Below are 16009 nucleotides of genomic sequence, written 5' to 3'. Positions count from 1 at the left end.
TGACTTAAACAACAAATGTAGATTCATTTTCATATGGTCACACATTATTTTGCTTAAAAATATGCTTGCTTCAAAAAATACAAAAGCTTCCCTAGCATTTATATTACTCTCTGCTGTACTTTGGATGTTTGCCCCCGAAAACATCATATTGAAATTTGATTGCAATGTTGAAGGTGGAGCATAATGAAAGGTATTTGGGTCATGGGGTGGGTCCCTCATGAACAGATCAATGTATTTTCTGGAGGACAGGGGAGTGAGTTCTTCTCTATTCGTTCCCACTAGAGCTGGTTGTTAAAAAGAGCCTGAGATTTCCCCCTCTTTCTCTCATTACATCTCTCTTTCTGTGATCTCTTTATATACCAGCTCCTTTTCCCCATCCACCATGAATGGAACATACCTAAGGCCTCCCCGAAAGCAGATGCTGGTGAAATGACAAAAGCTCCCTTATCCACCTAACAGGGTGTGTGATGGGGGCATGGCTCGCTTCTTTGGTGCTCCGCAGCTCAACCCGCGAGGGGGAGTATGCCAATGGGCAGGTTGGGCAGGTCATGGGGAGCATGGGCTCTGACCCTCCAGCAGCAGCATGTAGGATTGAGTGTTTACAGCTCCTGAAGACCCAGGGAGAGTGTGTTTCAGTATGTTATTTCAGCTTGTCTGCAGGCAGCTTGCGTTAATCAGCTCAATCAGACCTGCTATATCTCAAGGCCAGAGGGCATCCTGGAGTTTTTGCCCTAGTGTACTGGAAAAATCACATCACATGTGGGGATGGAGAATGAGTGCAATGTTTTACTGGGTGGTGGAAGTAGCTCTCAGCAGATAGATGGGGAGCCAGAAGAAGGATAGAGTGGAAAGGGGATCTTCTCCTGGAGTTGGGTCGCTCAACAGCCAGGCTCTCCTCAAACAACCCTTGGCCAAATTTCCCTCAGCATCTCCCTCATTCTGCCATCAATGGCTTGCTGGCAACTGTCAATTTGTTCTTCTGCTGGTGTGTTCCTCTTGATGTCCAGCTGCTTGTGTGTGCTCGATAGGGTCTTGGGGTTTTATAGTCACATGATGGAGGGTGTGGTGCACCAGTGTGGTCTTGGAAAATGCAACATTTGGATGTGAAAACAGGAGTACCTGTCCATCCTCACCTAGTCCAAGGGCACAGACCCAAGGGTGAAGCCCTAGCCAGAAACTCCACCCTTCTCTACCCAGCACTCCCCTGCCCCACTCCCATATCACTGGTGCTATGCTTCTTGTGCAGCCTGCAGAATTGTAATCTAAATAAACCTCTTTTCTTTATAAATTATCCAGCATCTGGATGGGCATGGCGGCTCATTCCAGCACTTTGGGAGGCCAAGGTGGGCAGATCACCTGAGGTCAAGAGTTTGAGACCAGCCTGGCCAACATGGTGAGACCTCATCTCTACGAAAAACACAAAAATGAGCTGGGCGTGGTGGAATGTCCCTGTATTCCCAGATATGTGAGAGAGAGGTTGAGGCAGGAGAATTGCTTGAACTCGGAGTGCAAGGCAGAGGTTGAAGTGGGCTGAGATCATGCCACTGCACTCCAGCCTGGACAACAAAGTGAGACTCTGTTTCAAAAAAAAAAAATACACAGCCTCAGATATTCCTTATAGCAATGCAAAATAGACAAAGACACCCTCTTATGAGACAGAAGTCGGAAATGATTAAAAACTTTAACTTCAGATACTCATTAAAAGGCTTCAAAGAACACACAAGGCTATATATCCCCAGGCACTGGAAACTGGAAAGTGGAGTTAGCTGTATGTTTTACAGAAATTATTCTAGGTACAGAAAAAACAAAGTTCAAATACGAGGAAAACTGCGGCAAGTCTCTCACTAGTTTTTTCTGAAAACAAGAAAAAAAAGAATAGAAGAAGCACATAAAGGTGATCTTAGATTCCTCTTACTCCTGAGATGATAAAAAACAAAAAAGATGGGTCATTGTGTTGGGAAAAGTTACTCCTGATGAAATTAACACAGTGACACCTGGGTAGACCAAGGTATTTATTCTTTCTATTGACATTGGCCTCTGACCTCAGGTGATGGAGAAACACTTAAAAAAGAGAATAGGTCTCCATTTCATGCTTGACTTGAAGGACAAGCATCAAAGCTCTTTTGAGATCTACACTGATTTGTGGTACAATGCCATGTCAACTACAGAAACAAAGTTCTGATACGGAAAGTATTCAAGTAGCTATATCCACATTCCACCAATGGGGGGAGCTCTGGATAGAGTAGATTCTAAATCTTTTAAATGCTACGATATGAAAGAGAGTGAAGAAGAGAAAGTAAAGTGTGTAGATGCCCAGACATATCCACCCCAGCTCTAATGCTGGCCTAGGCTCCCACTGTAAGAAGGAAAATAAAATCTTAAGCATAACTTCTATGCTGTGAAATATATAAAACAAATTTGGAGTAATAGATCATTACATTGCATAATTAAATGGCATAATCATTAATAACCAGTCATTTGAGGGCCATATTAGGTAAGCTCAGAATCTAGTCTATTCTTGTTTCTTCTTGCATCATATTGTCGAGTCCTAATTAAGGAAAAGTCAGACTATCAGAACCTGGGGAAAGCAAAAAGAGAAAACAGATAAAATATAATTCTGCCTTTCTTCATGGTCCAGATCACATTATGTCCCCCGCACAAATAACTCACAAACATCCTGCAACAGCTATCACCAGACCTTCAGCTGCTGGAAAAATGCAAGCTAGTTCACTGCAATTTTGGTGTTATCAGTAGTGCACAAAGCTCTCTTCAGCACACAGTACAAGCACCCTCTGATAAAATCCCCAGTAAGCCTCTGTCTTTTTTGCAGTCATCTCTTCTCTTGCTGATTTGCCCATTGCTTTCTTGCAATCCTACTTTCTATATCTACAACTGTCTTGGTAAATTCTTTTTACTGCCCCCACACTAATCCCACAAAGTCATCAGCTGTGATACTTATGACTATAAAATCCTCCTCAGGCCAGGTGCAGTGGCTCATGCCTATAATCCCAGCATTTAGGAGGCCCGGGTGGGTGGATCATCTGAGGTCAGGAGTTAGAGACCAGCCTGGAAAATATGGTGAAACCCCATCTCTACTGAAAATACAAAACTTAGCTGGGTGTGGTGGCATGCACCTGTAGTCCCAGCTACTCGGGAAGCTGAGGCAGGGGAGTCACTGGAACCTAGGAGGCAGAGGTTGCAGTGAGCCAAAATCATGCCACTCCACTCCAGTCTGGGCAACAGAGAGAGACTTCAACTGAAATTTAAAAAAAAAAAAAAAAATCAGCCTCAATCTTTGACAAGATTCACACGATTCCTATTGGCCAACTATATTAGTTTATTCTCACATTTCACACTGCTAAAAGAGAAATACTTGAGACTGGATAATTTAAAAAGGAAAGAAATTTAATTGACTCACAGTTCAGCATGGCTGGGGAGGCCTCAAGAAACTTATAACCATGGTGGAAGGGGAAGCAAACATGGCCTTCTTCACATGGCAGCAGCAAGGAGAAGTGCTGAGGAAAAGGGGAAAAGCCCCTTATAAAACCAACAGATCTTATGAGAACTCACTATTATGAGAACAGCAACATGGGGGTAATCACCCCAATGATTCAATCACCTTCCACCTGGTCCCTCCCACGACACTTGGGGATTATTGAAGCTACAATTCAAGATGAGATTTGGGTGTGGACACAGGCAAACCATATCACCAACCAGGTTGCTATTTAACTTCCTATGGCTGTGATCCAAAATGTCTTCATGATTAGATCTCCATTTCATGAAACGATCTATCCAGATGGGCTTGCTCTTAGCTATTTATTACACAGGATGGGGATTAATAAATGAAGCCATACCAAGGCAGAACACACCAGCCACAGGTACTGATTTGGTCATACAGCTCTCTCCAGCCACTGTCTTTGCTAAGATGTAAGCAAGTGCAGTTTTGTTTTGGTGTATATTTGACATGAGTTTTATTCCACTTCTTTTTATCCTCCTACGAGATAACAGATTTATTAACCCTAACTATGGCTTACTATTAATAAAAATATGTGTTCCTGACCATCATTAAGAATGAGAATATATTTTTAGGACTTAGGACTTCACAATACATTTTTTTAAATTGCCAGTTAATACTGCATCAACGATTACACAAATAAAAGATATATATCTAGTGAAGAGTTTAGGTTAAGTAAAATTTAAAAAGCTATGCAAAATTTCAGAGGAATTTAAGTATATTAAAAATCATTTAATCGTGAATATATTTAAAAAAGACATATATTTCTTAATCTAATTTCAACTCAACAGGTTTTCCAGAAAAAAAAAAAGGACATTGAGAAAACATAATTTAGTGTGTGTTGTCTCTGAATTCTGAATACTTTAATGTATTTTTCACCAGCATCTAAAGTGATTATGTGTTCACATTTCCACAGCAATTAACCTACACTTTTATTTAAATAATTTCAAAGAAATATGCCTTTCTTGAGAATCTTAAACTAATAATCTCCTGAATTGTTTTCGCTGGTTCTGATAACACCAAGGTAACAATAAAACTTTACCAGGGGAAGTGGTCAAATTTTTTAGTGAGGCCGGGTGCCATGGCTCATGCCTGTAATCCCAACACTTTGGAAGACTGAGGCGGGTGGAACACCTGAGTTCAGGAGTTTTAGACCAGCCTGGCTACATGGCAAAATCCTGTCTCTACTAAAAATACAAAAATTAGCCAGGCATGGTGGTGCACATCTGCAGTCCCAGCTACTCAGGAGGCTGAGGCACAAGAATCGCTTGAACCTGGGAAGTGGAGGTTACAGTGAGCCAAGATTGTGCCACTGCACTCTAGCCTGGGAGACAGAGTGAGTGAGACTCCATCTCAAAAACAAACAAAAAAAATTGTTGAGTGAATATGACAGAATTGTTATTTAGAAGGCTTCTTCCCATTTACCACTTTAAAAAAATAACACAGATAGTATCAGTTAAGAAGAAACAGGAGGAGGAGGAGGAAAAAGAAAAGATGGAAAAGAAGCCAGTAATTTTCTTATTGAAATGATTTTGAAATCTATTTAAATTAGTTCCTCCACTTTGCATCCATTGTTAGTAAGAGGAGGCTGCAAATGCAGAGAATATTTAAAACTGCCAGTGGAGACAGTAAGAGTTGAGTATGAAAAGCAGAAATAAATGAAACACACCGAGTTGTTTCACATGAAGTTTAAGCCCAATATGCTTTTCGTTATGTACCCCAACAGGAACAAAAGGGACCCAGTCCAGGGGAGATTCACTATTCCTCTGAGGTGCTGCAACTTGGTAATCATTTCAGTAAATGCATGTATCCATTTGAAAATGCTAAGTAAAACTTCTTTGTTACAGGCACCTGCAAATGTGCTTTTTCTATCAAGAGAGCCAAAAACTTAATGAGACTCCCAGAAGAATACAGCTCCCCCAAAGTGGAAAACCTTCTTTCACAATCATTCAATCAATAATAATTTACTGAGTAAGTGATATGCAAGCTAGGCAGAGCTGTGGACTCTGCAGCTCTCACAAACACAAACTCTCTTCCTTAAAACACATTCTACTCTAATAGGACAAAGAGACATTGACAAATAAATTAACAAACAAATAATTAGGAAATTCAAACAGCTCTGCAGGATTGGCATGGAATTCCAGTTCAATAAAGTGCAAATAACAAACCTATGAATGGTGATATTAAACCAGAGACCTGAAGAACTGAAAGGATTTGGTCATTGAAAGAGCAGCTGGAAAAGAATACCAGGCATAGGAATAGCACATGAAGGCAGCTAAGAGTACATACCTACATACACGTGTAGTATATACAATTTTATATACTACATAAAACAATTCTATATCTGAATTACAACAGATAATTCTAGTGGGCTTCTTTTTAGTAGGGAATATACTTTTAAATATGCAGATGAAGTCCATAATCCCACCATACAACTACACCATCTTACATATTTTAAAATAAGAGTAGAACTCTCTGAAATGGTAATGTCCTGTCTTGCATCCTGGCCATGAGAGCAAAAGAGAAGCCTGCCTTGTCTTCAAATGGAATTCAACTATGAGACATAAGACAGGGACATTCTTGAGGATCCAAGATGGCCTAATAGGAACAGCTCCAGAATGCAGTTCTCAGCAAGAACAACGCAGAGGGTGAGCGCTCACTGCATTTCCAAACAAGTTTTCACAGCCCACAGACCAGGAGATTTCTGGGCCGAAAAGTTCCATGAGTTTTCAGCACGGCTGGTGCTGAGGGTTGGCGCACAGAAACTCACAGAAATCTGGGCAGCTGTTTCAACTGGTGCTTGGAATGCCTGGGAGACAGAGCCACCCATTCAACTGAAAGGAAGGGTGCTGAGACAGGGAGCCAGACGATCTGGCTTGGCAGATGCCACCCCCATAAAACAAGCAACCTGAAATGCTCTGGATTGAGAGTTTCACAGCAAGCACAGCTGGACCCGGGACGATCCAGCTCAGTGGGGGGAAGGGCGTCCGCTACTACAGAGGCAATCCGCCAATACTGAGGCAGCTCACATAGCAACATGGCAGAGCCTGCAGCAGCTCGCAACACCTCTGCCAGCAGACTGTGACTAGACTACTCTGTGCAAGGCAGGGCATCTCTGAAAAAAAGCAGCATCACATCAGGAACTTATAAATAAAGCTGACCTTCCTAGGTCAGAGCACCTGGGAAAAGAGGTGATTATGCGTTCTGCTGCAGCAGACTTAAAGGTACTTGCCAAACAGCTCTGCACGAAACAATGGAGCTCCCAGCACAGCACTTGAGCTCCTATAAGGGACAGATTTTCTTCTCAAGCAGCTCCCCAACCCCCGTATACCCAAAGAGACACCTCATAAAGGAGAGCTCAGGCTGACACCTGGCAGGTACCTTTCTGGGATGAAGATAACAGAAGAAGAAACTGGCAGCAACCCTTACTGTTCTGCAGCCCCCGTGGGTGATCCCCAGGCAAGCAGGGTCTGGGGTGGAGCTCCAGCAGTCCTGCAGTAGAGGGTCCTGACTGTTAGAAGGAAAACTAAGAAACAGAAAGAAATAACTTCAACATCAACAAAAAGGACGTCCACTCAGAGACCCCATCTGAAAGTCACCAACTACAAAGACCACAGGTAGATGATGCCTCTAAGATGGGAAGAATCCAGCGCAAAAAGGATGAAAACACCAAAAACCAGAGTGCCTCTCCTCCTGCAAGGGATCAAAACTCCTCACTAGCTAGGGATCAAAGATGGATGGAGAACGAATCACATGAATTGACAGAAACAGACTTCAGAAGGTGGGTAATAAGAAATTTCTCAGAGCTAAAAGAACATGTGTTAACTTAATGCAAAGAAACTAAGAACCCAGAAAAAAGGTTAGATGAGATGCTAACGAGAATAAAGAGCTTAGAGAAGAATATAAACGACTTGATGGAGTTGAAAAACACAGCATGGGAACTTCGTGAAGCATACACAAGTTTCAATAGCCGAATCGACCAAGAAGAAGAAAGGATATCAGAGATTGAATATCAACTCAATGAAATAAAACAAGAAGGCAAGAACAGAGAAAAAAGAGTGAAAAGAAATGAACAAAGTCTCCAAGAAATGTGGGATTATGTGAAAAGACCTAATCTATGTTTGATAGGTGTACCTGAATGTGGCAGAGAGAATGAATCCAAGCTGGAAAACACTCTTCAGGATATTACCCAGGAGAACATCCCCAACCTAGCAAGGCAGGCCAATATTCAAGTCCAGGAAATACAGAGAACACCACAAAGATATTCTTCAAGAAGAGCAACCCCAAGGCACATAATTGTCAGATTCACCAGGGTTGAAATGAAGGAAAAAATGCTAAGCGCAGCCAGAGAGAAAGATCGGGTTACCCACAAAAGGAAGCCCATCAGACTCATGGCAGATCTCTCCACAGAAACCCTACAAGCCAGAATAGAGTGGGGGTCAATATTCAACATCCTTAAGGCAAAGAACTTTTAACCTAGAATTTCATATGCAGCCAAACTAAGCTTCATAAGTGAAGGAGAAATAAAATCCTTTACAGACAAGCAGTTGCTGAGAGATTTTGTCACCACCAGGCCTGCCTTACAAGAGCTCCTGAAAGAAGCACTAAACAAGGAAAGAAACAACCAGTACCAGCCACTCCAAAAACGTATCAAATGGTAAAGACCATTGACATGAAGAAGAAAATGCATCAACTAACTGGCAAAACATCCAGCTAACATCAAAATGGCAGGATCAATTTCACACATAACAATATTAACCTTAAATGTAAGTGGGCTAAATGCCCCAATCAAAAGACATAGACTAGCAAATTGGATAAAAAGTGAAGACCCCCATAGATGTGCTGTATTCTGGAAACCCATCTCACATGCAAGGACACAAATAGGCTAAAAATAAAGGGATGGAGGAAGATTTATCAAGCAAATGGAGAGCAAAAAAAAAAAAAAAAAAAAAAGCAGGAGTTGCAATCCTAGTCTCTGATAAAGTGAACTTTAAACCAACAAACATCAAAAGAGACAAAGAAGGGCATTACATAAGGGTAAAAAGATCAATGCATCAAGAAGAGCTAACAATCCTAAATATATATGCACCCAATACAGGAGCACCCAGGTACATAAAGCAAGTTCTTAATAACCTACAAAGAGACTTAGACTCCCACACAATAATAGTGGGAGACTTTAATACTCCACTGTCAATATTAGACAGATCAACAAGACAGAAAATTAACAAGGATATCCAGGACTTGAACTGAGATTGGGACCCAGTGGACCTAATAGACATCTACAGAAATCTCCACCCAAAATCCACAGAATAGACATTCTTCTCAGCACCATGTTGTACCTTCTCTAAAATTGACCATATAATTGGAAGTAAATCACTCCTCAGTAAATTCAAAAGAATGAAAATCATAACAGTCTCTCAGACAACAGGGCAATCAAATTAGAACTCAGAATTAAGAAACTAAATCAGAACTGCACAACTTCATGGAAACTGAACAACCTGCTCCTGAATGTCGACTGGGTAAACAACGAAATGGAGGTAGAAATTAAGATGTTCTTTGAAACCAACGAGAACAAAGACACAACGTACCAGGATCTCTGGGACACATTTAAAGCAGTGTCTAGAGGGAAATTTATAGCAATAAATGCCCACCAAAGAAGCAAGGAAAGATGTAAAATCAACATCCTATCATCAAAACTGAAAGAGCTAGAGGGGCAAGATAAAAAAGATAAAAAAAAAAAAAAAACTCAAAAGCTAGCAGAAGACAAGAAATACCTAAGATCAGAGCATAACTGAAGGAGATAGAGACACAAAAAACCCTTCAAAAAATCAATAAATCCAGGAGCTGGTTTTTTGAAAGGATCAACAAAATAGACAGACCGATAGCCAGATTAATAAAAAAGAAAAGGGAGAATAATCAAATAGATGCAATAAAAAACAAAAAAGGGGATATCGCCACCGATTCCACAGAAATGCAAACTACCATCAGAGATTATTACAAACAACTCTATGCACATAAATCAGTAAACCTGGAAGAAATGGATTAAATCATGGACACCTGCACCCTCCCAAGCCTAAACCAGGAAGAAGTTGAAACCTTGAACAGACCAATAACAAGGGCTGAATTTGAGGCAGCAATTAATAGCTTACCAACCAAAAAAAGCCCAGGTCCAGATGGGTTCACAGCTGAATTCTACCAGACGTATAAAAAGGAGCTGGTACCATTCCTTCTGAATCTATTTCAAATAATACAAAAAGAGGGGATCCTTCCCAAATCATTTTATGAGACAAACATCATCCTGATACCAAAACCTGGTAGAGACTCAACAAAAAAAGAAAACTTCAGGCCAATATCCATGATGAACATTGATGCGAAAATTTTCAGGAAAATACTGGCAAACTGACTGCAACAGCACATCAAAAACTTATCCATCACGATCAAGTAAACTTCATCCCAGGGATGCAAGGCTGGTTTAACATACACAAGTCTATAAATGTAATCCACCAGGTAAACAGAACCAAAGTCAAAAACCACATAATTATCTCAATAGATGCAGAGAAATCCTTTGAGAAATTTCAACAGCCATTTATGCTAAAAACTCTCAATAAACTAGGTATTGAATGAACATATCTCAAAATAATAAAAGCTATTTATGACAAACACACAGCCAATATCATACTGAATGGGCAAAAACTGGAAGCATTCCCTTTGAAATCCAGCACTAGACAATGATGCCCTCTCTCACCACTCCTATTCAACATGGTACTGGAAGTTCTAGCCAGAGCAATCAGGCAAGAAAAAAAAATAAGGGTATTCAATTAGGAAAGGAGGAAGTCAAATTGTCTCTATTTGCAGACTGTATGATTGTATATTTAGAAGACCCTATCATCTCAGCACAAAATCTCCTGAAACTGATAAACAACTTCAGCAAAGTCTTAGGATACAAAATCAATGTACAGAAATCACAAGCATTTCTATACAACAATAACAGACTTAAAGAGAGCCAAATGTTGAGCAAACTCTCATTCACAATTGCCACAAAGAGAAGAAAATACCTAGGAATACAACTAACAAAAGATGTGGAGGACCTCTTCAAGGAGAACTGCAAACCACTGCTCAAGGAAATAAGAGAGGACACAAACAGATGGAGAAACATTCCATGCTCATGGTTAGAAAGAATCAATGTCGTAAAAATGGCCACACTGCCCAAAGTGATTTATAGATTCCATGCTATCCCCATCAAGCTACCAATGACCTTCTTAACAGAACTGGAAAAAACCACCTTAAACTTCATATGGAATTAAAAGAGAGCCCACATAACCAAGACAATCCTAAGCAAAAAGAACAAAGCTGGAGGCATCACGCTACCTAATTTCAAACTATACTACAAGGCTACAGTAATCAAAATAGCATGGTACTGGTACCAAAATAAAGATATAGACCAATGGAACAGAACAGAGGCCTTGGAGGCAACACCGCACATCTACAACCATCTGATCTTTGACAAACGTGAGAAAAACAAGCAATAGGGAAAAAGTCCCTGTTTAATAAATGGTGTTGGGAAAACTGGCTAGCAGTGTGCAGAAAGCAGAAACTGGACACCTTCCTGACACCTTACACTAAAATTAACTCTAGATGGATTAAAAACTTAAAGATAACACCATAAGATCCCTAGAAGAAAACCTAGGCAAGACCATTCAGGACATAGGCATACACAAGGACTTTAGGACTAAAACACCAAAAGCATTGGCAACAAAAGCCAAAATAGACAAACGAGACCTAATTAAACTCCAGAGCTTCTTTACAGACAAAGAAACAATCATTAGAGTGAACTGACAACCAATAGAATGGGAAAAAAATTTTGCAATCTACCCATCTAACAAAGGGCTAATATACAGAATATACAAAGAATTAAAGAGATATAACAGAAAAAACAAACAAACAAACCCATCCAAAAGTGGGTGAAGGATATGAACAGACACTTTATAAAAGAAGACATAAATGAGGCCAACAAACATATGAAAAAATGCTCATCATCACTGATTATTAGAGAAATGCAAATCAAAACCACCTTGAGATACCACCTCATGCCAGTTAGAATGGTGATCATTAAAATATCTGGAGACAACAGATGCTGGAGAGGATGTGGAGAAATAGGAACACTTTTACACTGTTGGTGGGAGTGGAAACTAGTTCAACCATTGTGGAAGACAGTGTGGTGATTCCTCAAGGACCTAGAAATAGAAATTCCGTTTGACCCAGCAATCTCATTACTGGGTATATAGCCAAAGGATTATAAATCATTCTACTATAAAGACACACACACATGTATGTTCATAGTGGCACTGTTTACAATAGCAAAGACCTGGAACCAACCCAAATGTCCATCAATGATAGACTGGACAAGGAAAATGTGGCACATATACACCATGGAATACTATGCAGCCATAAAAAAATCATGAGTCCGTGTCCTTTGTAGGGACATGGATAAATCTGGAAACCATCATTCTCAGCAAACTGACACAAGAACAGAAAATCAAACACCCCGTGTTCTCACTCATAGGTGGGTATTGAACAATGAGAACAGAGGCACACAGGGAGGGGAGCATCACACACTGGTGTCTGTTGCGGGGGGTCCAAGGAAGGGGCAGCGGGGTTGTGGGGAGGTCAGGGAGGGATAACATGGGGACAAATGCCAGATGTAAGTGATTGGGGGGATGGAGACAGCAAACCACATTGCCGTGTGTGTGCCTATGCAACAATTCTGCATGATCTGCACATGTACCCTAGAACCTAAAGTACAATTTAAAAAAAAAAAAGACAAGGACTTTCTTATGAAGAGTTTCACACACCATTTCACCTGCTCTTAAGTTAAAAAAAATAGAATGGACATATTCATTAAGTTACTTAAATGTTACTTTTTACATTATGGTAGATTCTGATCTTGCCATATAGTTGTATTGGTTCAGGTTACAGTTTTTTATTATATCCAGCCTCATTAAGTCTAATTATATTTACTTGTAACACACTGATTACTTTAATTTTGTTCCTTTTTTTGGGGGGGGGATAGGGATGGGAGGGAGACAGAGTCTCACCCTGTTGCTCAGGCTGGAGTGCAGTGGTGTGATCTCAGCTCTCTCACAAGCACCACCTCCTGAGTTTAAGCAATTTTTGTGCCTCAACCTCCCAAGTAGCTGGAACTACAGATGCACACCACCATGACCAGCTAATTTTTGCATATTAGTAGAAATGGGGTTTCACCGTGTTGCCCAGGCTGGTCTCGAACTCCTGAGTTCAGGCAGTCTGCCTGCCTCCACCTTCCAAAGTGCTAGGACTACACTGTGAGCCACCATGCCTGACTTTTACAAATTTTAATTTAATTTTTTTTTTTAACCCAGGCTGGAGTGTAGTGGCACAATCATAGTTCACTGCAGACTTGAACTCCTGGGCTCAAGTAATCCTCCACTCAGCCTCCTGAGTATCTGGGACTATAGGTGCTTGCCACTGCACCCAGCTAATTTCTAATTTTTTTTGTAGAGACAAGGTCTCACTATATTGCCCAGGCTGGTCGTAGACTCCTGGTTTCAAAAATCCTCCTGCCTCAGTCTCCCAAAGTGCTGGGATTACAGGCATGCACCACTACACCTGGCTAATTTTTTAATTTTTTTTTTTTTTTTTATGTAGAGACAGAGTCTGGCTATGTTGCCCAGGCTGTTCTTACTACATTTTGCATATCTCACATCTCACTCCCCAGAAGTTTTCTTTAACTGATCCTTCAATAGCAAATACATTTACCTCTCTTATCGATTCTGGGTTTTAAATTACATGTCATGTGCAAGATATTGTTCTGTGTAAAAGAAATTGTCTCACTTAGTTTCTTTATCTGTCCTGGATAACAGGTACCACTCTTTTCTCCGTTTTACAAGTTGGGGTAGTACAGCCCTACAAGGCTATGTAATTTTCCCAGTTTCACAGGTTGTTAATGAACAGGATGGCTATTTGGACCCAGTAATTCCAATTCAATAGATCATCTGAAGTCACACTGTCTGGAATTGAAGCATGCCTCTACAACCTAGGAAAATATAGCAGGAAAAGTAATTGTGCACAAAAGAATAGGCAGATTTTACATAATCCTTTGGAATTTTATTTTGAACAAAAACAGTATAGCAAAGGCATTTTTATTTGACATAATATTATACTTATATATTAAAAGCAAAACCTTAGACAAATTTAATTTAAAGAGTTTAATTGAGGAAAGAAGCATTCATGGATGGGGCAGTTCTCAAACCAGAACATATTGAGAGGGATTGAGGCTGCTTAGAGGTCAAAGTTACCGACAGAAAAAGGAAACTGACAGAGAAAATGAAACTGAGGTAGACAAACAGCTAGATTGATGGAACCTCAGCATTTTGCTTTATTTGAACATGATTTGAACAGGTGGCAGCCTCTGATTGGCCAAAACTCAGTGAATGGCACAAGAGTGGGTTCCAGGCTGTTTACAGACCCAGTTAGGCTGCAGCTCACTGTGTACAGAGACACCTTCAGGCTGAGCTTAAATTATGTACGGAAATAGCTTTTGGTTATCTTTAATTTAACACTTAGAAGAATAAAATATTGATCTGCATGCATGAGATATTCACATAAAGTAGTTTCGTTCTTAAAACTGGATAATTTCTAAATAACATAATTCCACAATTCAAATAAAGATATGTCCCTAAATTTAGGAATTTATTTTACAAGCACTGTAGTAATTTTATTTCAAGTAAATTCAGTGACAGTTTCAACAACTCTTACTATTTTAACAAAATAGTCCATTTTGGGGGGTTTACAAAAAAAGTACTGGGGTAAAGAGACTAAGGAGAAGGCATAACTATCTTTTCATATTCTGATTAACTTCCTTTTCCTCCTGAATTATTCTCTGTTTTTTGGATTTTTCCTCAAATGCTTGGATTTTTTTTCATAATGATTTTAGTCTTTTACAGCAACATATAAGTTCCTCTCCAGCTACAGATTCTTGCATTATCTTCAGGGTTTAGTGGTATCCTAAGCTTTGTTATAGGATGCTCAGGTGTTTTCATATTCTACTCCACAGACCCCTGCCCCAAACCACAGGTTCAAGTAAATGAGATTCTTTGACCTACTGATTATTCTGATCAGGCATCATAAGAAAATTGCAAATTTTCCTTAAGTTCCATGTTAACGTGCATATGAAATAAACATGATTCTAAAATTTATTGAGAGACTTTTTTTCTGCGTTCATAAAATATGTATGCGACATATCTCTAAGGATATCAGTGCAATGTTGACATGCCATTTTCTGTGCTGAAAATCTCCTGCAAGAGCCTCTGTTTCAGTGCTTTCGAAGAAAAGTTTCAATCTAAAGTTGTGCTGCTGATGTATCCATTAAGACACAGCACATTTGATGTTGCATGGGTTCTGCAGAAAATTTGACACAAAATAAATTAGTTCAAGTAAATGGATAAAGCAATACCTGTAAAAGAAAGAAAATAATTCTGAAATCGTGTTACAGCCCTTGGAAACATGTTTAGACTTGCACTGGGATTACTCTATGTGATTGTAGCAAACAGAACACAACTTCTCTCACATTCCTAATAAAGGGTTCCCCTTCACAGATAAATAAGACAAATAAGCATACTTTGGATTGATTTGTATGTCAATAGGTATGTTTGCAGAAGTGCAATATTCTTCTTCTCTATGGTAAATTTTGCAGAAATCCACAAATAAAAAAATTGAATTGGCTGCATCACTCACACTTATATTCCCTTATCTGTGTGCACAAAAATTCCACCTGTTGACTATTTAGTGTTGTCTCTGTCCATTCGTGGACATAAGGATGGAAGAATTGATGACACAGAGGCTTGCTTTTTGTCTCCTGAAGGAGACACCCCCTTCGGAGAAGGAAAACATGAATAGTCACCAGAAAACTGTTCCTCCTGCTTCCAGAAAACTTGGCATGTTCCTTATGTGAAGCACATGGAAAAAAATATTCTTGTATATTTGAAAGGAAAATAAAATCTCAGGACCCCCAGATCACCATGCCACAAGGAAAAGTTAAGCTTGGAAACAGAATCATGTAAAAATAAATGCCCCTCATTATTTTTTTAAATTATTATTAGTATTTTTTGAGATGGAGTCTGGCTCTGCCGCCCAGGCTTGAGTGCAGCGGTGCGATCTTGGCTCACTGATACCTCCGCCTCCCAGGTTCAAGTGATTCTCCTGCCTCAGTCTCCTGCATAGCCAGGACTACAGGCGCACACCACCATGCCCAGCTAATTTTAGTAGTTTTGTAGAGATGGGGTTTCACCACTTTGGCCAGTCTGGTCTCAAACTCCTGAACTCAGGTGATCCACCTGCCTCGCTCTCTCAAAGTGCTAAGATTAGCCACTGCTCCTGGCCCCATTTTGCTTTTAAACACATATCTGCAAAAGTAGAGGGCTGTATACCACTCCAGGGGGCATTCCACACAATTTGATC

The sequence above is a fragment of the Sapajus apella genome, unplaced genomic scaffold (genome assembly GCF_009761245.1).
Source record: "Sapajus apella isolate SASKATOON/1434 unplaced genomic scaffold, GSC_monkey_1.0 scaffold17, whole genome shotgun sequence".
Taxonomy (NCBI): Eukaryota; Metazoa; Chordata; class Mammalia; order Primates; family Cebidae; genus Sapajus; species Sapajus apella.
Note: the sequence above shows the minus strand (reverse complement) of the source record.